At 63.0% G+C, this 20,078-nt stretch overlaps 20 non-coding genes across 20 annotated transcripts; all 20 read right to left on the bottom strand.

Moving 5' to 3' along the window:
* Window positions 1–740: 740 nt before the first annotated feature.
* Window positions 741–931, bottom strand: LOC148636474 (U2 spliceosomal RNA). The gene has a single exon (XR_015932261.1). It is a non-coding gene; the product is annotated as a U2 spliceosomal RNA (small nuclear RNA).
* An 811-nt stretch (window positions 932–1,742) lies between these two features.
* LOC148636473 (U2 spliceosomal RNA) lies at window positions 1,743–1,933 on the bottom strand. Its single transcript, XR_015932260.1, has one exon. It is a non-coding gene; the product is annotated as a U2 spliceosomal RNA (small nuclear RNA).
* Window positions 1,934–2,744: 811 nt separating this feature from the next.
* LOC148636472 (U2 spliceosomal RNA) lies at window positions 2,745–2,935 on the bottom strand. The gene has a single exon (XR_015932259.1). It is a non-coding gene; the product is annotated as a U2 spliceosomal RNA (small nuclear RNA).
* Window positions 2,936–3,746: 811 nt separating this feature from the next.
* On the bottom strand, window positions 3,747–3,937 carry LOC148636471 (U2 spliceosomal RNA). The gene has a single exon (XR_015932258.1). It is a non-coding gene; the product is annotated as a U2 spliceosomal RNA (small nuclear RNA).
* Window positions 3,938–4,748: 811 nt separating this feature from the next.
* Window positions 4,749–4,939, bottom strand: LOC148636470 (U2 spliceosomal RNA). The gene has a single exon (XR_015932257.1). It is a non-coding gene; the product is annotated as a U2 spliceosomal RNA (small nuclear RNA).
* Window positions 4,940–5,750: 811 nt separating this feature from the next.
* LOC148636469 (U2 spliceosomal RNA) lies at window positions 5,751–5,941 on the bottom strand. The gene has a single exon (XR_015932256.1). It is a non-coding gene; the product is annotated as a U2 spliceosomal RNA (small nuclear RNA).
* An 811-nt stretch (window positions 5,942–6,752) lies between these two features.
* On the bottom strand, window positions 6,753–6,943 carry LOC148636468 (U2 spliceosomal RNA). Its single transcript, XR_015932255.1, has one exon. It is a non-coding gene; the product is annotated as a U2 spliceosomal RNA (small nuclear RNA).
* An 811-nt stretch (window positions 6,944–7,754) lies between these two features.
* LOC148636467 (U2 spliceosomal RNA) lies at window positions 7,755–7,945 on the bottom strand. The gene has a single exon (XR_015932254.1). It is a non-coding gene; the product is annotated as a U2 spliceosomal RNA (small nuclear RNA).
* Window positions 7,946–8,756: 811 nt separating this feature from the next.
* On the bottom strand, window positions 8,757–8,947 carry LOC148636466 (U2 spliceosomal RNA). The gene has a single exon (XR_015932253.1). It is a non-coding gene; the product is annotated as a U2 spliceosomal RNA (small nuclear RNA).
* Window positions 8,948–9,758: 811 nt separating this feature from the next.
* LOC148636465 (U2 spliceosomal RNA) lies at window positions 9,759–9,949 on the bottom strand. Its single transcript, XR_015932252.1, has one exon. It is a non-coding gene; the product is annotated as a U2 spliceosomal RNA (small nuclear RNA).
* An 811-nt stretch (window positions 9,950–10,760) lies between these two features.
* On the bottom strand, window positions 10,761–10,951 carry LOC148636464 (U2 spliceosomal RNA). The gene has a single exon (XR_015932250.1). It is a non-coding gene; the product is annotated as a U2 spliceosomal RNA (small nuclear RNA).
* An 811-nt stretch (window positions 10,952–11,762) lies between these two features.
* Window positions 11,763–11,953, bottom strand: LOC148636463 (U2 spliceosomal RNA). Its single transcript, XR_015932249.1, has one exon. It is a non-coding gene; the product is annotated as a U2 spliceosomal RNA (small nuclear RNA).
* Window positions 11,954–12,764: 811 nt separating this feature from the next.
* On the bottom strand, window positions 12,765–12,955 carry LOC148636462 (U2 spliceosomal RNA). Its single transcript, XR_015932248.1, has one exon. It is a non-coding gene; the product is annotated as a U2 spliceosomal RNA (small nuclear RNA).
* An 811-nt stretch (window positions 12,956–13,766) lies between these two features.
* Window positions 13,767–13,957, bottom strand: LOC148636461 (U2 spliceosomal RNA). Its single transcript, XR_015932247.1, has one exon. It is a non-coding gene; the product is annotated as a U2 spliceosomal RNA (small nuclear RNA).
* An 811-nt stretch (window positions 13,958–14,768) lies between these two features.
* Window positions 14,769–14,959, bottom strand: LOC148636460 (U2 spliceosomal RNA). Its single transcript, XR_015932246.1, has one exon. It is a non-coding gene; the product is annotated as a U2 spliceosomal RNA (small nuclear RNA).
* An 811-nt stretch (window positions 14,960–15,770) lies between these two features.
* Window positions 15,771–15,961, bottom strand: LOC148636459 (U2 spliceosomal RNA). The gene has a single exon (XR_015932245.1). It is a non-coding gene; the product is annotated as a U2 spliceosomal RNA (small nuclear RNA).
* Window positions 15,962–16,772: 811 nt separating this feature from the next.
* Window positions 16,773–16,963, bottom strand: LOC148636458 (U2 spliceosomal RNA). Its single transcript, XR_015932244.1, has one exon. It is a non-coding gene; the product is annotated as a U2 spliceosomal RNA (small nuclear RNA).
* An 811-nt stretch (window positions 16,964–17,774) lies between these two features.
* Window positions 17,775–17,965, bottom strand: LOC148636457 (U2 spliceosomal RNA). The gene has a single exon (XR_015932243.1). It is a non-coding gene; the product is annotated as a U2 spliceosomal RNA (small nuclear RNA).
* An 811-nt stretch (window positions 17,966–18,776) lies between these two features.
* LOC148636456 (U2 spliceosomal RNA) lies at window positions 18,777–18,967 on the bottom strand. Its single transcript, XR_015932242.1, has one exon. It is a non-coding gene; the product is annotated as a U2 spliceosomal RNA (small nuclear RNA).
* Window positions 18,968–19,778: 811 nt separating this feature from the next.
* LOC148636455 (U2 spliceosomal RNA) lies at window positions 19,779–19,969 on the bottom strand. The gene has a single exon (XR_015932241.1). It is a non-coding gene; the product is annotated as a U2 spliceosomal RNA (small nuclear RNA).
* Between the last annotated feature and the right edge of the window lie 109 nt (window positions 19,970–20,078).

Raw genomic sequence — 20,078 nt, 5'->3', positions numbered from 1 at the left:
CCCGGGACCCGCGCAGCTGCCGGCCTCCCTGCAGCCAGAGGCCTGCCGCGGGACTCTGCTCCCCCACTCTCTTGCCTGCCCGCCTGCCTTCCTGCCAGTCCCGGGCGGGGGCCCTGCTCTTTGATCTTCTGTCAACGGCCCGACAACGACCGCAGCCGCAGGGGGCGCCAGCCGCCCGGCCTCCTTAGCTTAGGCCCCTCCCACCGGCAGCAGCTGCGCCCAACCGGCTGCAAGCGAAAGCCGAGCGCCAGCACCTGCGGGCAGAGGCAAGGGGCAGCTCTCTCTCGGGAGGGAGGGAGGGACGGGGACGCGCGCGCACACACGCCTGCCTGCCGAAACAAAAGAAAGAAAAGGTGGATATACTAAGTTTTTTGGAGGGAAAACGCCCAGCTGTCGAAAGGGGCCCGCCTGCAGGGACGGGGACGGACACACACGCAAGCAAGCAAGCAAGCAAGCAAGCAAGCAAGCCACGCCTGCCTCCCTGGGAAAAGGCTGAAAAACCTAAGTTTTTTGGAGGGAAAACGCACGGGAGCCGAAAAGGGGGCCGGCCTGCTTGCCCAGAGAGTCGAGACGCGGGAAAGCGCACAGAGGGAGCACGGGAACCGAGAGGGCGAGAGAGAGACAGAACACAGAGACACACAGATGGGGGACGAGGGACGAGACCCGAGAAGAAGGAGCTCCAGTCCACTTCGCTTGCTCGCTCGCTACCTACCTACGTCTGTCTTTTCACCGCTGAGAGAAGGTGGTGCACCGCTCCCGGAGGCGCTGCAATACCGGGCCGATGCGTGGAGAGGACGGAGCAAGCTCCTGATCCAGCTCCCTGTTCCAAAAATCCGTTTAATATGTGGTCCCCCGATGGGGGACGTATCAGATATTAAACTGATAAGAACAGATACTACACTTGATCTTAGCCAAAAGGCCGAGAAGCGATGCCCACAAAGGCGCGGACCGACGCGCGGGCGTTCCGCTGGCGCACAGTGGCGCAGGCCGACTCCTCTGGAGCCCGGGACCCGCGCAGCTGCCGGCCTCCCTGCAGCCAGAGGCCTGCCGCGGGACTCTGCTCCCCCACTCTCTTGCCTGCCCGCCTGCCTTCCTGCCAGTCCCGGGCGGGGGCCCTGCTCTTTGATCTTCTGTCAACGGCCCGACAACGACCGCAGCCGCAGGGGGCGCCAGCCGCCCGGCCTCCTTAGCTTAGGCCCCTCCCACCGGCAGCAGCTGCGCCCAACCGGCTGCAAGCGAAAGCCGAGCGCCAGCACCTGCGGGCAGAGGCAAGGGGCAGCTCTCTCTCGGGAGGGAGGGAGGGACGGGGACGCGCGCGCACACACGCCTGCCTGCCGAAACAAAAGAAAGAAAAGGTGGATATACTAAGTTTTTTGGAGGGAAAACGCCCAGCTGTCGAAAGGGGCCCGCCTGCAGGGACGGGGACGGACACACACGCAAGCAAGCAAGCAAGCAAGCAAGCAAGCAAGCCACGCCTGCCTCCCTGGGAAAAGGCTGAAAAACCTAAGTTTTTTGGAGGGAAAACGCACGGGAGCCGAAAAGGGGGCCGGCCTGCTTGCCCAGAGAGTCGAGACGCGGGAAAGCGCACAGAGGGAGCACGGGAACCGAGAGGGCGAGAGAGAGACAGAACACAGAGACACACAGATGGGGGACGAGGGACGAGACCCGAGAAGAAGGAGCTCCAGTCCACTTCGCTTGCTCGCTCGCTACCTACCTACGTCTGTCTTTTCACCGCTGAGAGAAGGTGGTGCACCGCTCCCGGAGGCGCTGCAATACCGGGCCGATGCGTGGAGAGGACGGAGCAAGCTCCTGATCCAGCTCCCTGTTCCAAAAATCCGTTTAATATGTGGTCCCCCGATGGGGGACGTATCAGATATTAAACTGATAAGAACAGATACTACACTTGATCTTAGCCAAAAGGCCGAGAAGCGATGCCCACAAAGGCGCGGACCGACGCGCGGGCGTTCCGCTGGCGCACAGTGGCGCAGGCCGACTCCTCTGGAGCCCGGGACCCGCGCAGCTGCCGGCCTCCCTGCAGCCAGAGGCCTGCCGCGGGACTCTGCTCCCCCACTCTCTTGCCTGCCCGCCTGCCTTCCTGCCAGTCCCGGGCGGGGGCCCTGCTCTTTGATCTTCTGTCAACGGCCCGACAACGACCGCAGCCGCAGGGGGCGCCAGCCGCCCGGCCTCCTTAGCTTAGGCCCCTCCCACCGGCAGCAGCTGCGCCCAACCGGCTGCAAGCGAAAGCCGAGCGCCAGCACCTGCGGGCAGAGGCAAGGGGCAGCTCTCTCTCGGGAGGGAGGGAGGGACGGGGACGCGCGCGCACACACGCCTGCCTGCCGAAACAAAAGAAAGAAAAGGTGGATATACTAAGTTTTTTGGAGGGAAAACGCCCAGCTGTCGAAAGGGGCCCGCCTGCAGGGACGGGGACGGACACACACGCAAGCAAGCAAGCAAGCAAGCAAGCAAGCAAGCCACGCCTGCCTCCCTGGGAAAAGGCTGAAAAACCTAAGTTTTTTGGAGGGAAAACGCACGGGAGCCGAAAAGGGGGCCGGCCTGCTTGCCCAGAGAGTCGAGACGCGGGAAAGCGCACAGAGGGAGCACGGGAACCGAGAGGGCGAGAGAGAGACAGAACACAGAGACACACAGATGGGGGACGAGGGACGAGACCCGAGAAGAAGGAGCTCCAGTCCACTTCGCTTGCTCGCTCGCTACCTACCTACGTCTGTCTTTTCACCGCTGAGAGAAGGTGGTGCACCGCTCCCGGAGGCGCTGCAATACCGGGCCGATGCGTGGAGAGGACGGAGCAAGCTCCTGATCCAGCTCCCTGTTCCAAAAATCCGTTTAATATGTGGTCCCCCGATGGGGGACGTATCAGATATTAAACTGATAAGAACAGATACTACACTTGATCTTAGCCAAAAGGCCGAGAAGCGATGCCCACAAAGGCGCGGACCGACGCGCGGGCGTTCCGCTGGCGCACAGTGGCGCAGGCCGACTCCTCTGGAGCCCGGGACCCGCGCAGCTGCCGGCCTCCCTGCAGCCAGAGGCCTGCCGCGGGACTCTGCTCCCCCACTCTCTTGCCTGCCCGCCTGCCTTCCTGCCAGTCCCGGGCGGGGGCCCTGCTCTTTGATCTTCTGTCAACGGCCCGACAACGACCGCAGCCGCAGGGGGCGCCAGCCGCCCGGCCTCCTTAGCTTAGGCCCCTCCCACCGGCAGCAGCTGCGCCCAACCGGCTGCAAGCGAAAGCCGAGCGCCAGCACCTGCGGGCAGAGGCAAGGGGCAGCTCTCTCTCGGGAGGGAGGGAGGGACGGGGACGCGCGCGCACACACGCCTGCCTGCCGAAACAAAAGAAAGAAAAGGTGGATATACTAAGTTTTTTGGAGGGAAAACGCCCAGCTGTCGAAAGGGGCCCGCCTGCAGGGACGGGGACGGACACACACGCAAGCAAGCAAGCAAGCAAGCAAGCAAGCAAGCCACGCCTGCCTCCCTGGGAAAAGGCTGAAAAACCTAAGTTTTTTGGAGGGAAAACGCACGGGAGCCGAAAAGGGGGCCGGCCTGCTTGCCCAGAGAGTCGAGACGCGGGAAAGCGCACAGAGGGAGCACGGGAACCGAGAGGGCGAGAGAGAGACAGAACACAGAGACACACAGATGGGGGACGAGGGACGAGACCCGAGAAGAAGGAGCTCCAGTCCACTTCGCTTGCTCGCTCGCTACCTACCTACGTCTGTCTTTTCACCGCTGAGAGAAGGTGGTGCACCGCTCCCGGAGGCGCTGCAATACCGGGCCGATGCGTGGAGAGGACGGAGCAAGCTCCTGATCCAGCTCCCTGTTCCAAAAATCCGTTTAATATGTGGTCCCCCGATGGGGGACGTATCAGATATTAAACTGATAAGAACAGATACTACACTTGATCTTAGCCAAAAGGCCGAGAAGCGATGCCCACAAAGGCGCGGACCGACGCGCGGGCGTTCCGCTGGCGCACAGTGGCGCAGGCCGACTCCTCTGGAGCCCGGGACCCGCGCAGCTGCCGGCCTCCCTGCAGCCAGAGGCCTGCCGCGGGACTCTGCTCCCCCACTCTCTTGCCTGCCCGCCTGCCTTCCTGCCAGTCCCGGGCGGGGGCCCTGCTCTTTGATCTTCTGTCAACGGCCCGACAACGACCGCAGCCGCAGGGGGCGCCAGCCGCCCGGCCTCCTTAGCTTAGGCCCCTCCCACCGGCAGCAGCTGCGCCCAACCGGCTGCAAGCGAAAGCCGAGCGCCAGCACCTGCGGGCAGAGGCAAGGGGCAGCTCTCTCTCGGGAGGGAGGGAGGGACGGGGACGCGCGCGCACACACGCCTGCCTGCCGAAACAAAAGAAAGAAAAGGTGGATATACTAAGTTTTTTGGAGGGAAAACGCCCAGCTGTCGAAAGGGGCCCGCCTGCAGGGACGGGGACGGACACACACGCAAGCAAGCAAGCAAGCAAGCAAGCAAGCAAGCCACGCCTGCCTCCCTGGGAAAAGGCTGAAAAACCTAAGTTTTTTGGAGGGAAAACGCACGGGAGCCGAAAAGGGGGCCGGCCTGCTTGCCCAGAGAGTCGAGACGCGGGAAAGCGCACAGAGGGAGCACGGGAACCGAGAGGGCGAGAGAGAGACAGAACACAGAGACACACAGATGGGGGACGAGGGACGAGACCCGAGAAGAAGGAGCTCCAGTCCACTTCGCTTGCTCGCTCGCTACCTACCTACGTCTGTCTTTTCACCGCTGAGAGAAGGTGGTGCACCGCTCCCGGAGGCGCTGCAATACCGGGCCGATGCGTGGAGAGGACGGAGCAAGCTCCTGATCCAGCTCCCTGTTCCAAAAATCCGTTTAATATGTGGTCCCCCGATGGGGGACGTATCAGATATTAAACTGATAAGAACAGATACTACACTTGATCTTAGCCAAAAGGCCGAGAAGCGATGCCCACAAAGGCGCGGACCGACGCGCGGGCGTTCCGCTGGCGCACAGTGGCGCAGGCCGACTCCTCTGGAGCCCGGGACCCGCGCAGCTGCCGGCCTCCCTGCAGCCAGAGGCCTGCCGCGGGACTCTGCTCCCCCACTCTCTTGCCTGCCCGCCTGCCTTCCTGCCAGTCCCGGGCGGGGGCCCTGCTCTTTGATCTTCTGTCAACGGCCCGACAACGACCGCAGCCGCAGGGGGCGCCAGCCGCCCGGCCTCCTTAGCTTAGGCCCCTCCCACCGGCAGCAGCTGCGCCCAACCGGCTGCAAGCGAAAGCCGAGCGCCAGCACCTGCGGGCAGAGGCAAGGGGCAGCTCTCTCTCGGGAGGGAGGGAGGGACGGGGACGCGCGCGCACACACGCCTGCCTGCCGAAACAAAAGAAAGAAAAGGTGGATATACTAAGTTTTTTGGAGGGAAAACGCCCAGCTGTCGAAAGGGGCCCGCCTGCAGGGACGGGGACGGACACACACGCAAGCAAGCAAGCAAGCAAGCAAGCAAGCAAGCCACGCCTGCCTCCCTGGGAAAAGGCTGAAAAACCTAAGTTTTTTGGAGGGAAAACGCACGGGAGCCGAAAAGGGGGCCGGCCTGCTTGCCCAGAGAGTCGAGACGCGGGAAAGCGCACAGAGGGAGCACGGGAACCGAGAGGGCGAGAGAGAGACAGAACACAGAGACACACAGATGGGGGACGAGGGACGAGACCCGAGAAGAAGGAGCTCCAGTCCACTTCGCTTGCTCGCTCGCTACCTACCTACGTCTGTCTTTTCACCGCTGAGAGAAGGTGGTGCACCGCTCCCGGAGGCGCTGCAATACCGGGCCGATGCGTGGAGAGGACGGAGCAAGCTCCTGATCCAGCTCCCTGTTCCAAAAATCCGTTTAATATGTGGTCCCCCGATGGGGGACGTATCAGATATTAAACTGATAAGAACAGATACTACACTTGATCTTAGCCAAAAGGCCGAGAAGCGATGCCCACAAAGGCGCGGACCGACGCGCGGGCGTTCCGCTGGCGCACAGTGGCGCAGGCCGACTCCTCTGGAGCCCGGGACCCGCGCAGCTGCCGGCCTCCCTGCAGCCAGAGGCCTGCCGCGGGACTCTGCTCCCCCACTCTCTTGCCTGCCCGCCTGCCTTCCTGCCAGTCCCGGGCGGGGGCCCTGCTCTTTGATCTTCTGTCAACGGCCCGACAACGACCGCAGCCGCAGGGGGCGCCAGCCGCCCGGCCTCCTTAGCTTAGGCCCCTCCCACCGGCAGCAGCTGCGCCCAACCGGCTGCAAGCGAAAGCCGAGCGCCAGCACCTGCGGGCAGAGGCAAGGGGCAGCTCTCTCTCGGGAGGGAGGGAGGGACGGGGACGCGCGCGCACACACGCCTGCCTGCCGAAACAAAAGAAAGAAAAGGTGGATATACTAAGTTTTTTGGAGGGAAAACGCCCAGCTGTCGAAAGGGGCCCGCCTGCAGGGACGGGGACGGACACACACGCAAGCAAGCAAGCAAGCAAGCAAGCAAGCAAGCCACGCCTGCCTCCCTGGGAAAAGGCTGAAAAACCTAAGTTTTTTGGAGGGAAAACGCACGGGAGCCGAAAAGGGGGCCGGCCTGCTTGCCCAGAGAGTCGAGACGCGGGAAAGCGCACAGAGGGAGCACGGGAACCGAGAGGGCGAGAGAGAGACAGAACACAGAGACACACAGATGGGGGACGAGGGACGAGACCCGAGAAGAAGGAGCTCCAGTCCACTTCGCTTGCTCGCTCGCTACCTACCTACGTCTGTCTTTTCACCGCTGAGAGAAGGTGGTGCACCGCTCCCGGAGGCGCTGCAATACCGGGCCGATGCGTGGAGAGGACGGAGCAAGCTCCTGATCCAGCTCCCTGTTCCAAAAATCCGTTTAATATGTGGTCCCCCGATGGGGGACGTATCAGATATTAAACTGATAAGAACAGATACTACACTTGATCTTAGCCAAAAGGCCGAGAAGCGATGCCCACAAAGGCGCGGACCGACGCGCGGGCGTTCCGCTGGCGCACAGTGGCGCAGGCCGACTCCTCTGGAGCCCGGGACCCGCGCAGCTGCCGGCCTCCCTGCAGCCAGAGGCCTGCCGCGGGACTCTGCTCCCCCACTCTCTTGCCTGCCCGCCTGCCTTCCTGCCAGTCCCGGGCGGGGGCCCTGCTCTTTGATCTTCTGTCAACGGCCCGACAACGACCGCAGCCGCAGGGGGCGCCAGCCGCCCGGCCTCCTTAGCTTAGGCCCCTCCCACCGGCAGCAGCTGCGCCCAACCGGCTGCAAGCGAAAGCCGAGCGCCAGCACCTGCGGGCAGAGGCAAGGGGCAGCTCTCTCTCGGGAGGGAGGGAGGGACGGGGACGCGCGCGCACACACGCCTGCCTGCCGAAACAAAAGAAAGAAAAGGTGGATATACTAAGTTTTTTGGAGGGAAAACGCCCAGCTGTCGAAAGGGGCCCGCCTGCAGGGACGGGGACGGACACACACGCAAGCAAGCAAGCAAGCAAGCAAGCAAGCAAGCCACGCCTGCCTCCCTGGGAAAAGGCTGAAAAACCTAAGTTTTTTGGAGGGAAAACGCACGGGAGCCGAAAAGGGGGCCGGCCTGCTTGCCCAGAGAGTCGAGACGCGGGAAAGCGCACAGAGGGAGCACGGGAACCGAGAGGGCGAGAGAGAGACAGAACACAGAGACACACAGATGGGGGACGAGGGACGAGACCCGAGAAGAAGGAGCTCCAGTCCACTTCGCTTGCTCGCTCGCTACCTACCTACGTCTGTCTTTTCACCGCTGAGAGAAGGTGGTGCACCGCTCCCGGAGGCGCTGCAATACCGGGCCGATGCGTGGAGAGGACGGAGCAAGCTCCTGATCCAGCTCCCTGTTCCAAAAATCCGTTTAATATGTGGTCCCCCGATGGGGGACGTATCAGATATTAAACTGATAAGAACAGATACTACACTTGATCTTAGCCAAAAGGCCGAGAAGCGATGCCCACAAAGGCGCGGACCGACGCGCGGGCGTTCCGCTGGCGCACAGTGGCGCAGGCCGACTCCTCTGGAGCCCGGGACCCGCGCAGCTGCCGGCCTCCCTGCAGCCAGAGGCCTGCCGCGGGACTCTGCTCCCCCACTCTCTTGCCTGCCCGCCTGCCTTCCTGCCAGTCCCGGGCGGGGGCCCTGCTCTTTGATCTTCTGTCAACGGCCCGACAACGACCGCAGCCGCAGGGGGCGCCAGCCGCCCGGCCTCCTTAGCTTAGGCCCCTCCCACCGGCAGCAGCTGCGCCCAACCGGCTGCAAGCGAAAGCCGAGCGCCAGCACCTGCGGGCAGAGGCAAGGGGCAGCTCTCTCTCGGGAGGGAGGGAGGGACGGGGACGCGCGCGCACACACGCCTGCCTGCCGAAACAAAAGAAAGAAAAGGTGGATATACTAAGTTTTTTGGAGGGAAAACGCCCAGCTGTCGAAAGGGGCCCGCCTGCAGGGACGGGGACGGACACACACGCAAGCAAGCAAGCAAGCAAGCAAGCAAGCAAGCCACGCCTGCCTCCCTGGGAAAAGGCTGAAAAACCTAAGTTTTTTGGAGGGAAAACGCACGGGAGCCGAAAAGGGGGCCGGCCTGCTTGCCCAGAGAGTCGAGACGCGGGAAAGCGCACAGAGGGAGCACGGGAACCGAGAGGGCGAGAGAGAGACAGAACACAGAGACACACAGATGGGGGACGAGGGACGAGACCCGAGAAGAAGGAGCTCCAGTCCACTTCGCTTGCTCGCTCGCTACCTACCTACGTCTGTCTTTTCACCGCTGAGAGAAGGTGGTGCACCGCTCCCGGAGGCGCTGCAATACCGGGCCGATGCGTGGAGAGGACGGAGCAAGCTCCTGATCCAGCTCCCTGTTCCAAAAATCCGTTTAATATGTGGTCCCCCGATGGGGGACGTATCAGATATTAAACTGATAAGAACAGATACTACACTTGATCTTAGCCAAAAGGCCGAGAAGCGATGCCCACAAAGGCGCGGACCGACGCGCGGGCGTTCCGCTGGCGCACAGTGGCGCAGGCCGACTCCTCTGGAGCCCGGGACCCGCGCAGCTGCCGGCCTCCCTGCAGCCAGAGGCCTGCCGCGGGACTCTGCTCCCCCACTCTCTTGCCTGCCCGCCTGCCTTCCTGCCAGTCCCGGGCGGGGGCCCTGCTCTTTGATCTTCTGTCAACGGCCCGACAACGACCGCAGCCGCAGGGGGCGCCAGCCGCCCGGCCTCCTTAGCTTAGGCCCCTCCCACCGGCAGCAGCTGCGCCCAACCGGCTGCAAGCGAAAGCCGAGCGCCAGCACCTGCGGGCAGAGGCAAGGGGCAGCTCTCTCTCGGGAGGGAGGGAGGGACGGGGACGCGCGCGCACACACGCCTGCCTGCCGAAACAAAAGAAAGAAAAGGTGGATATACTAAGTTTTTTGGAGGGAAAACGCCCAGCTGTCGAAAGGGGCCCGCCTGCAGGGACGGGGACGGACACACACGCAAGCAAGCAAGCAAGCAAGCAAGCAAGCAAGCCACGCCTGCCTCCCTGGGAAAAGGCTGAAAAACCTAAGTTTTTTGGAGGGAAAACGCACGGGAGCCGAAAAGGGGGCCGGCCTGCTTGCCCAGAGAGTCGAGACGCGGGAAAGCGCACAGAGGGAGCACGGGAACCGAGAGGGCGAGAGAGAGACAGAACACAGAGACACACAGATGGGGGACGAGGGACGAGACCCGAGAAGAAGGAGCTCCAGTCCACTTCGCTTGCTCGCTCGCTACCTACCTACGTCTGTCTTTTCACCGCTGAGAGAAGGTGGTGCACCGCTCCCGGAGGCGCTGCAATACCGGGCCGATGCGTGGAGAGGACGGAGCAAGCTCCTGATCCAGCTCCCTGTTCCAAAAATCCGTTTAATATGTGGTCCCCCGATGGGGGACGTATCAGATATTAAACTGATAAGAACAGATACTACACTTGATCTTAGCCAAAAGGCCGAGAAGCGATGCCCACAAAGGCGCGGACCGACGCGCGGGCGTTCCGCTGGCGCACAGTGGCGCAGGCCGACTCCTCTGGAGCCCGGGACCCGCGCAGCTGCCGGCCTCCCTGCAGCCAGAGGCCTGCCGCGGGACTCTGCTCCCCCACTCTCTTGCCTGCCCGCCTGCCTTCCTGCCAGTCCCGGGCGGGGGCCCTGCTCTTTGATCTTCTGTCAACGGCCCGACAACGACCGCAGCCGCAGGGGGCGCCAGCCGCCCGGCCTCCTTAGCTTAGGCCCCTCCCACCGGCAGCAGCTGCGCCCAACCGGCTGCAAGCGAAAGCCGAGCGCCAGCACCTGCGGGCAGAGGCAAGGGGCAGCTCTCTCTCGGGAGGGAGGGAGGGACGGGGACGCGCGCGCACACACGCCTGCCTGCCGAAACAAAAGAAAGAAAAGGTGGATATACTAAGTTTTTTGGAGGGAAAACGCCCAGCTGTCGAAAGGGGCCCGCCTGCAGGGACGGGGACGGACACACACGCAAGCAAGCAAGCAAGCAAGCAAGCAAGCAAGCCACGCCTGCCTCCCTGGGAAAAGGCTGAAAAACCTAAGTTTTTTGGAGGGAAAACGCACGGGAGCCGAAAAGGGGGCCGGCCTGCTTGCCCAGAGAGTCGAGACGCGGGAAAGCGCACAGAGGGAGCACGGGAACCGAGAGGGCGAGAGAGAGACAGAACACAGAGACACACAGATGGGGGACGAGGGACGAGACCCGAGAAGAAGGAGCTCCAGTCCACTTCGCTTGCTCGCTCGCTACCTACCTACGTCTGTCTTTTCACCGCTGAGAGAAGGTGGTGCACCGCTCCCGGAGGCGCTGCAATACCGGGCCGATGCGTGGAGAGGACGGAGCAAGCTCCTGATCCAGCTCCCTGTTCCAAAAATCCGTTTAATATGTGGTCCCCCGATGGGGGACGTATCAGATATTAAACTGATAAGAACAGATACTACACTTGATCTTAGCCAAAAGGCCGAGAAGCGATGCCCACAAAGGCGCGGACCGACGCGCGGGCGTTCCGCTGGCGCACAGTGGCGCAGGCCGACTCCTCTGGAGCCCGGGACCCGCGCAGCTGCCGGCCTCCCTGCAGCCAGAGGCCTGCCGCGGGACTCTGCTCCCCCACTCTCTTGCCTGCCCGCCTGCCTTCCTGCCAGTCCCGGGCGGGGGCCCTGCTCTTTGATCTTCTGTCAACGGCCCGACAACGACCGCAGCCGCAGGGGGCGCCAGCCGCCCGGCCTCCTTAGCTTAGGCCCCTCCCACCGGCAGCAGCTGCGCCCAACCGGCTGCAAGCGAAAGCCGAGCGCCAGCACCTGCGGGCAGAGGCAAGGGGCAGCTCTCTCTCGGGAGGGAGGGAGGGACGGGGACGCGCGCGCACACACGCCTGCCTGCCGAAACAAAAGAAAGAAAAGGTGGATATACTAAGTTTTTTGGAGGGAAAACGCCCAGCTGTCGAAAGGGGCCCGCCTGCAGGGACGGGGACGGACACACACGCAAGCAAGCAAGCAAGCAAGCAAGCAAGCAAGCCACGCCTGCCTCCCTGGGAAAAGGCTGAAAAACCTAAGTTTTTTGGAGGGAAAACGCACGGGAGCCGAAAAGGGGGCCGGCCTGCTTGCCCAGAGAGTCGAGACGCGGGAAAGCGCACAGAGGGAGCACGGGAACCGAGAGGGCGAGAGAGAGACAGAACACAGAGACACACAGATGGGGGACGAGGGACGAGACCCGAGAAGAAGGAGCTCCAGTCCACTTCGCTTGCTCGCTCGCTACCTACCTACGTCTGTCTTTTCACCGCTGAGAGAAGGTGGTGCACCGCTCCCGGAGGCGCTGCAATACCGGGCCGATGCGTGGAGAGGACGGAGCAAGCTCCTGATCCAGCTCCCTGTTCCAAAAATCCGTTTAATATGTGGTCCCCCGATGGGGGACGTATCAGATATTAAACTGATAAGAACAGATACTACACTTGATCTTAGCCAAAAGGCCGAGAAGCGATGCCCACAAAGGCGCGGACCGACGCGCGGGCGTTCCGCTGGCGCACAGTGGCGCAGGCCGACTCCTCTGGAGCCCGGGACCCGCGCAGCTGCCGGCCTCCCTGCAGCCAGAGGCCTGCCGCGGGACTCTGCTCCCCCACTCTCTTGCCTGCCCGCCTGCCTTCCTGCCAGTCCCGGGCGGGGGCCCTGCTCTTTGATCTTCTGTCAACGGCCCGACAACGACCGCAGCCGCAGGGGGCGCCAGCCGCCCGGCCTCCTTAGCTTAGGCCCCTCCCACCGGCAGCAGCTGCGCCCAACCGGCTGCAAGCGAAAGCCGAGCGCCAGCACCTGCGGGCAGAGGCAAGGGGCAGCTCTCTCTCGGGAGGGAGGGAGGGACGGGGACGCGCGCGCACACACGCCTGCCTGCCGAAACAAAAGAAAGAAAAGGTGGATATACTAAGTTTTTTGGAGGGAAAACGCCCAGCTGTCGAAAGGGGCCCGCCTGCAGGGACGGGGACGGACACACACGCAAGCAAGCAAGCAAGCAAGCAAGCAAGCAAGCCACGCCTGCCTCCCTGGGAAAAGGCTGAAAAACCTAAGTTTTTTGGAGGGAAAACGCACGGGAGCCGAAAAGGGGGCCGGCCTGCTTGCCCAGAGAGTCGAGACGCGGGAAAGCGCACAGAGGGAGCACGGGAACCGAGAGGGCGAGAGAGAGACAGAACACAGAGACACACAGATGGGGGACGAGGGACGAGACCCGAGAAGAAGGAGCTCCAGTCCACTTCGCTTGCTCGCTCGCTACCTACCTACGTCTGTCTTTTCACCGCTGAGAGAAGGTGGTGCACCGCTCCCGGAGGCGCTGCAATACCGGGCCGATGCGTGGAGAGGACGGAGCAAGCTCCTGATCCAGCTCCCTGTTCCAAAAATCCGTTTAATATGTGGTCCCCCGATGGGGGACGTATCAGATATTAAACTGATAAGAACAGATACTACACTTGATCTTAGCCAAAAGGCCGAGAAGCGATGCCCACAAAGGCGCGGACCGACGCGCGGGCGTTCCGCTGGCGCACAGTGGCGCAGGCCGACTCCTCTGGAGCCCGGGACCCGCGCAGCTGCCGGCCTCCCTGCAGCCAGAGGCCTGCCGCGGGACTCTGCTCCCCCACTCTCTTGCCTGCCCGCCTGCCTTCCTGCCAGTCCCGGGCGGGGGCCCTGCTCTTTGATCTTCTGTCAACGGCCCGACAACGACCGCAGCCGCAGGGGGCGCCAGCCGCCCGGCCTCCTTAGCTTAGGCCCCTCCCACCGGCAGCAGCTGCGCCCAACCGGCTGCAAGCGAAAGCCGAGCGCCAGCACCTGCGGGCAGAGGCAAGGGGCAGCTCTCTCTCGGGAGGGAGGGAGGGACGGGGACGCGCGCGCACACACGCCTGCCTGCCGAAACAAAAGAAAGAAAAGGTGGATATACTAAGTTTTTTGGAGGGAAAACGCCCAGCTGTCGAAAGGGGCCCGCCTGCAGGGACGGGGACGGACACACACGCAAGCAAGCAAGCAAGCAAGCAAGCAAGCAAGCCACGCCTGCCTCCCTGGGAAAAGGCTGAAAAACCTAAGTTTTTTGGAGGGAAAACGCACGGGAGCCGAAAAGGGGGCCGGCCTGCTTGCCCAGAGAGTCGAGACGCGGGAAAGCGCACAGAGGGAGCACGGGAACCGAGAGGGCGAGAGAGAGACAGAACACAGAGACACACAGATGGGGGACGAGGGACGAGACCCGAGAAGAAGGAGCTCCAGTCCACTTCGCTTGCTCGCTCGCTACCTACCTACGTCTGTCTTTTCACCGCTGAGAGAAGGTGGTGCACCGCTCCCGGAGGCGCTGCAATACCGGGCCGATGCGTGGAGAGGACGGAGCAAGCTCCTGATCCAGCTCCCTGTTCCAAAAATCCGTTTAATATGTGGTCCCCCGATGGGGGACGTATCAGATATTAAACTGATAAGAACAGATACTACACTTGATCTTAGCCAAAAGGCCGAGAAGCGATGCCCACAAAGGCGCGGACCGACGCGCGGGCGTTCCGCTGGCGCACAGTGGCGCAGGCCGACTCCTCTGGAGCCCGGGACCCGCGCAGCTGCCGGCCTCCCTGCAGCCAGAGGCCTGCCGCGGGACTCTGCTCCCCCACTCTCTTGCCTGCCCGCCTGCCTTCCTGCCAGTCCCGGGCGGGGGCCCTGCTCTTTGATCTTCTGTCAACGGCCCGACAACGACCGCAGCCGCAGGGGGCGCCAGCCGCCCGGCCTCCTTAGCTTAGGCCCCTCCCACCGGCAGCAGCTGCGCCCAACCGGCTGCAAGCGAAAGCCGAGCGCCAGCACCTGCGGGCAGAGGCAAGGGGCAGCTCTCTCTCGGGAGGGAGGGAGGGACGGGGACGCGCGCGCACACACGCCTGCCTGCCGAAACAAAAGAAAGAAAAGGTGGATATACTAAGTTTTTTGGAGGGAAAACGCCCAGCTGTCGAAAGGGGCCCGCCTGCAGGGACGGGGACGGACACACACGCAAGCAAGCAAGCAAGCAAGCAAGCAAGCAAGCCACGCCTGCCTCCCTGGGAAAAGGCTGAAAAACCTAAGTTTTTTGGAGGGAAAACGCACGGGAGCCGAAAAGGGGGCCGGCCTGCTTGCCCAGAGAGTCGAGACGCGGGAAAGCGCACAGAGGGAGCACGGGAACCGAGAGGGCGAGAGAGAGACAGAACACAGAGACACACAGATGGGGGACGAGGGACGAGACCCGAGAAGAAGGAGCTCCAGTCCACTTCGCTTGCTCGCTCGCTACCTACCTACGTCTGTCTTTTCACCGCTGAGAGAAGGTGGTGCACCGCTCCCGGAGGCGCTGCAATACCGGGCCGATGCGTGGAGAGGACGGAGCAAGCTCCTGATCCAGCTCCCTGTTCCAAAAATCCGTTTAATATGTGGTCCCCCGATGGGGGACGTATCAGATATTAAACTGATAAGAACAGATACTACACTTGATCTTAGCCAAAAGGCCGAGAAGCGATGCCCACAAAGGCGCGGACCGACGCGCGGGCGTTCCGCTGGCGCACAGTGGCGCAGGCCGACTCCTCTGGAGCCCGGGACCCGCGCAGCTGCCGGCCTCCCTGCAGCCAGAGGCCTGCCGCGGGACTCTGCTCCCCCACTCTCTTGCCTGCCCGCCTGCCTTCCTGCCAGTCCCGGGCGGGGGCCCTGCTCTTTGATCTTCTGTCAACGGCCCGACAACGACCGCAGCCGCAGGGGGCGCCAGCCGCCCGGCCTCCTTAGCTTAGGCCCCTCCCACCGGCAGCAGCTGCGCCCAACCGGCTGCAAGCGAAAGCCGAGCGCCAGCACCTGCGGGCAGAGGCAAGGGGCAGCTCTCTCTCGGGAGGGAGGGAGGGACGGGGACGCGCGCGCACACACGCCTGCCTGCCGAAACAAAAGAAAGAAAAGGTGGATATACTAAGTTTTTTGGAGGGAAAACGCCCAGCTGTCGAAAGGGGCCCGCCTGCAGGGACGGGGACGGACACACACGCAAGCAAGCAAGCAAGCAAGCAAGCAAGCAAGCCACGCCTGCCTCCCTGGGAAAAGGCTGAAAAACCTAAGTTTTTTGGAGGGAAAACGCACGGGAGCCGAAAAGGGGGCCGGCCTGCTTGCCCAGAGAGTCGAGACGCGGGAAAGCGCACAGAGGGAGCACGGGAACCGAGAGGGCGAGAGAGAGACAGAACACAGAGACACACAGATGGGGGACGAGGGACGAGACCCGAGAAGAAGGAGCTCCAGTCCACTTCGCTTGCTCGCTCGCTACCTACCTACGTCTGTCTTTTCACCGCTGAGAGAAGGTGGTGCACCGCTCCCGGAGGCGCTGCAATACCGGGCCGATGCGTGGAGAGGACGGAGCAAGCTCCTGATCCAGCTCCCTGTTCCAAAAATCCGTTTAATATGTGGTCCCCCGATGGGGGACGTATCAGATATTAAACTGATAAGAACAGATACTACACTTGATCTTAGCCAAAAGGCCGAGAAGCGATGCCCACAAAGGCGCGGACCGACGCGCGGGCGTTCCGCTGGCGCACAGTGGCGCAGGCCGACTCCTCTGGAGCCCGGGACCCGCGCAGCTGCCGGCCTCCCTGCAGCCAGAGGCCTGCCGCGGGACTCTGCTCCCCCACTCTCTTGCCTGCCCGCCTGCCTTCCTGCCAGTCCCGGGCGGGGGCCCTGCTCTTTGATCTTCTGTCAACGGCCCGACAACGACCGCAGCCGCAGGGGGCGCCAGCCGCCCGGCCTCCTTAGCTTAGGCCCCTCCCACCGGCAGCAGCTGCGCCCAACCGGCTGCAAGCGAAAGCCGAGCGCCAGCACCTGCGGGCAGAGGCAAGGGGCAGCTCTCTCTCGGGAGGGAGGGAGGGACGGGGACGCGCGCGCACACACGCCTGCCTGCCGAAACAAAAGAAAGAAAAGGTGGATATACTAAGTTTTTTGGAGGGAAAACGCCCAGCTGTCGAAAGGGGCCCGCCTGCAGGGACGGGGACGGACACACACGCAAGCAAGCAAGCAAGCAAGCAAGCAAGCAAGCCACGCCTGCCTCCCTGGGAAAAGGCTGAAAAACCTAAGTTTTTTGGAGGGAAAACGCACGGGAGCCGAAAAGGGGGCCGGCCTGCTTGCCCAGAGAGTCGAGACGCGGGAAAGCGCACAGAGGGAGCACGGGAACCGAGAGGGCGAGAGAGAGACAGAACACAGAGACACACAGATGGGGGACGAGGGACGAGACCCGAGAAGAAGGAGCTCCAGTCCACTTCGCTTGCTCGCTCGCTACCTACCTACGTCTGTCTTTTCACCGCTGAGAGAAGGTGGTGCACCGCTCCCGGAGGCGCTGCAATACCGGGCCGATGCGTGGAGAGGACGGAGCAAGCTCCTGATCCAGCTCCCTGTTCCAAAAATCCGTTTAATATGTGGTCCCCCGATGGGGGACGTATCAGATATTAAACTGATAAGAACAGATACTACACTTGATCTTAGCCAAAAGGCCGAGAAGCGATGCCCACAAAGGCGCGGACCGACGCGCGGGCGTTCCGCTGGCGCACAGTGGCGCAGGCCGACTCCTCTGGAGCCCGGGACCCGCGCAGCTGCCGGCCTCCCTGCAGCCAGAGGCCTGCCGCGGGACTCTGCTCCCCCACTCTCTTGCCTGCCCGCCTGCCTTCCTGCCAGTCCCGGGCGGGGGCCCTGCTCTTTGATCTTCTGTCAACGGCCCGACAACGACCGCAGCCGCAGGGGGCGCCAGCCGCCCGGCCTCCTTAGCTTAGGCCCCTCCCACCGGCAGCAGCTGCGCCCAACCGGCTGCAAGCGAAAGCCGAGCGCCAGCACCTGCGGGCAGAGGCAAGGGGCAGCTCTCTCTCGGGAGGGAGGGAGGGACGGGGACGCGCGCGCACACACGCCTGCCTGCCGAAACAAAAGAAAGAAAAGGTGGATATACTAAGTTTTTTGGAGGGAAAACGCCCAGCTGTCGAAAGGGGCCCGCCTGCAGGGACGGGGACGGACACACACGCAAGCAAGCAAGCAAGCAAGCAAGCAAGCAAGCCACGCCTGCCTCCCTGGGAAAAGGCTGAAAAACCTAAGTTTTTTGGAGGGAAAACGCACGGGAGCCGAAAAGGGGGCCGGCCTGCTTGCCCAGAGAGTCGAGACGCGGGAAAGCGCACAGAGGGAGCACGGGAACCGAGAGGGCGAGAGAGAGACAGAACACAGAGACACACAGATGGGGGACGAGGGACGAGACCCGAGAAGAAGGAGCTCCAGTCCACTTCGCTTGCTCGCTCGCTACCTACCTACGTCTGTCTTTTCACCGCTGAGAGAAGGTGGTGCACCGCTCCCGGAGGCGCTGCAATACCGGGCCGATGCGTGGAGAGGACGGAGCAAGCTCCTGATCCAGCTCCCTGTTCCAAAAATCCGTTTAATATGTGGTCCCCCGATGGGGGACGTATCAGATATTAAACTGATAAGAACAGATACTACACTTGATCTTAGCCAAAAGGCCGAGAAGCGATGCCCACAAAGGCGCGGACCGACGCGCGGGCGTTCCGCTGGCGCACAGTGGCGCAGGCCGACTCCTCTGGAGCCCGGGACCCGCGCAGCTGCCGGCCTCCCTGCAGCCAGAGGCCTGCCGCGGGACTCTGCTCCCCCACTCTCTTGCCTGCCCGCCTGCCTTCCTGCCAGTCCCGGGCGGGGGCCCTGCTCTTTGATCTTCTGTCAACGGCCCGACAACGACCGCAGCCGCAGGGGGCGCCAGCCGCCCGGCCTCCTTAGCTTAGGCCCCTCCCACCGGCAGCAGCTGCGCCCAACCGGCTGCAAGCGAAAGCCGAGCGCCAGCACCTGCGGGCAGAGGCAAGGGGCAGCTCTCTCTCGGGAGGGAGGGAGGGACGGGGACGCGCGCGCACACACGCCTGCCTGCCGAAACAAAAGAAAGAAAAGGTGGATATACTAAGTTTTTTGGAGGGAAAACGCCCAGCTGTCGAAAGGGGCCCGCCTGCAGGGACGGGGACGGACACACACGCAAGCAAGCAAGCAAGCAAGCAAGCAAGCAAGCCACGCCTGCCTCCCTGGGAAAAGGCTGAAAAACCTAAGTTTTTTGGAGGGAAAACGCACGGGAGCCGAAAAGGGGGCCGGCCTGCTTGCCCAGAGAGTCGAGACGCGGGAAAGCGCACAGAGGGAGCACGGGAACCGAGAGGGCGAGAGAGAGACAGAACACAGAGACACACAGATGGGGGACGAGGGACGAGACCCGAGAAGAAGGAGCTCCAGTCCACTTCGCTTGCTCGCTCGCTACCTACCTACGTCTGTCTTTTCACCGCTGAGAGAAGGTGGTGCACCGCTCCCGGAGGCGCTGCAATACCGGGCCGATGCGTGGAGAGGACGGAGCAAGCTCCTGATCCAGCTCCCTGTTCCAAAAATCCGTTTAATATGTGGTCCCCCGATGGGGGACGTATCAGATATTAAACTGATAAGAACAGATACTACACTTGATCTTAGCCAAAAGGCCGAGAAGCGATGCCCACAAAGGCGCGGACCGACGCGCGGGCGTTCCGCTGGCGCACAGTGGCGCAGGCCGACTCCTCTGGAGCCCGGGACCCGCGCAGCTGCCGGCCTCCCTGCAGCCAGAGGCCTGCCGCGGGACTCTGCTCCCCCACTCTCTTGCCTGCCCGCCTGCCTTCCTGCCAGTCCCGGGCGGGGGCCCTGCTCTTTGATCTTCTGTCAACGGCCCGACAACGACCGCAGCCGCAGGGGGCGCCAGCCGCCCGGCCTCCTTAGCTTAGGCCCCTCCCACCGGCAGCAGCTGCGCCCAACCGGCTGCAAGCGAAAGCCGAGCGCCAGCACCTGCGGGCAGAGGCAAGGGGCAGCTCTCTCTCGGGAGGGAGGGAGGGACGGGGACGCGCGCGCACACACGCCTGCCTGCCGAAACAAAAGAAAGAAAAGGTGGATATACTAAGTTTTTTGGAGGGAAAACGCCCAGCTGTCGAAAGGGGCCCGCCTGCAGGGACGGGGACGGACACACACGCAAGCAAGCAAGCAAGCAAGCAAGCAAGCAAGCCACGCCTGCCTCCCTGGGAAAAGGCTGAAAAACCTAAGTTTTTTGGAGGGAAAACGCACGGGAGCCGAAAAGGGGGCCGGCCTGCTTGCCCAGAGAGTCGAGACGCGGGAAAGCGCACAGAGGGAGCACGGGAACCGAGAGGGCGAGAGAGAGACAGAACACAGAGACACACAGATGGGGGACGAGGGACGAGACCCGAGAAGAAGGAGCTCCAGTCCACTTCGCTTGCTCGCTCGCTACCTACCTACGTCTGTCTTTTCACCGCTGAGAGAAGGTGGTGCACCGCTCCCGGAGGCGCTGCAATACCGGGCCGATGCGTGGAGAGGACGGAGCAAGCTCCTGATCCAGCTCCCTGTTCCAAAAATCCGTTTAATATGTGGTCCCCCGATGGGGGACGTATCAGATATTAAACTGATAAGAACAGATACTACACTTGATCTTAGCCAAAAGGCCGAGAAGCGATGCCCACAAAGGCGCGGACCGACGCGCGGGCGTTCCGCTGGCGCACAGTGGCGCAGGCCGACTCCTCTGGAGCCCGGGACCCGCGCAGCTGCCGGCCTCCCTGCAGCCAG

Source organism: Lepisosteus platostomus, unplaced genomic scaffold (genome assembly GCF_059453375.1).
Source record: "Lepisosteus platostomus isolate fLepPlt1 unplaced genomic scaffold, fLepPlt1.hap1 Scaffold_173_H1, whole genome shotgun sequence".
Lineage (NCBI taxonomy): Eukaryota > Metazoa > Chordata > Actinopteri > Semionotiformes > Lepisosteidae > Lepisosteus > Lepisosteus platostomus.
This window is presented reverse-complemented; position numbering and strand designations above follow the sequence as displayed.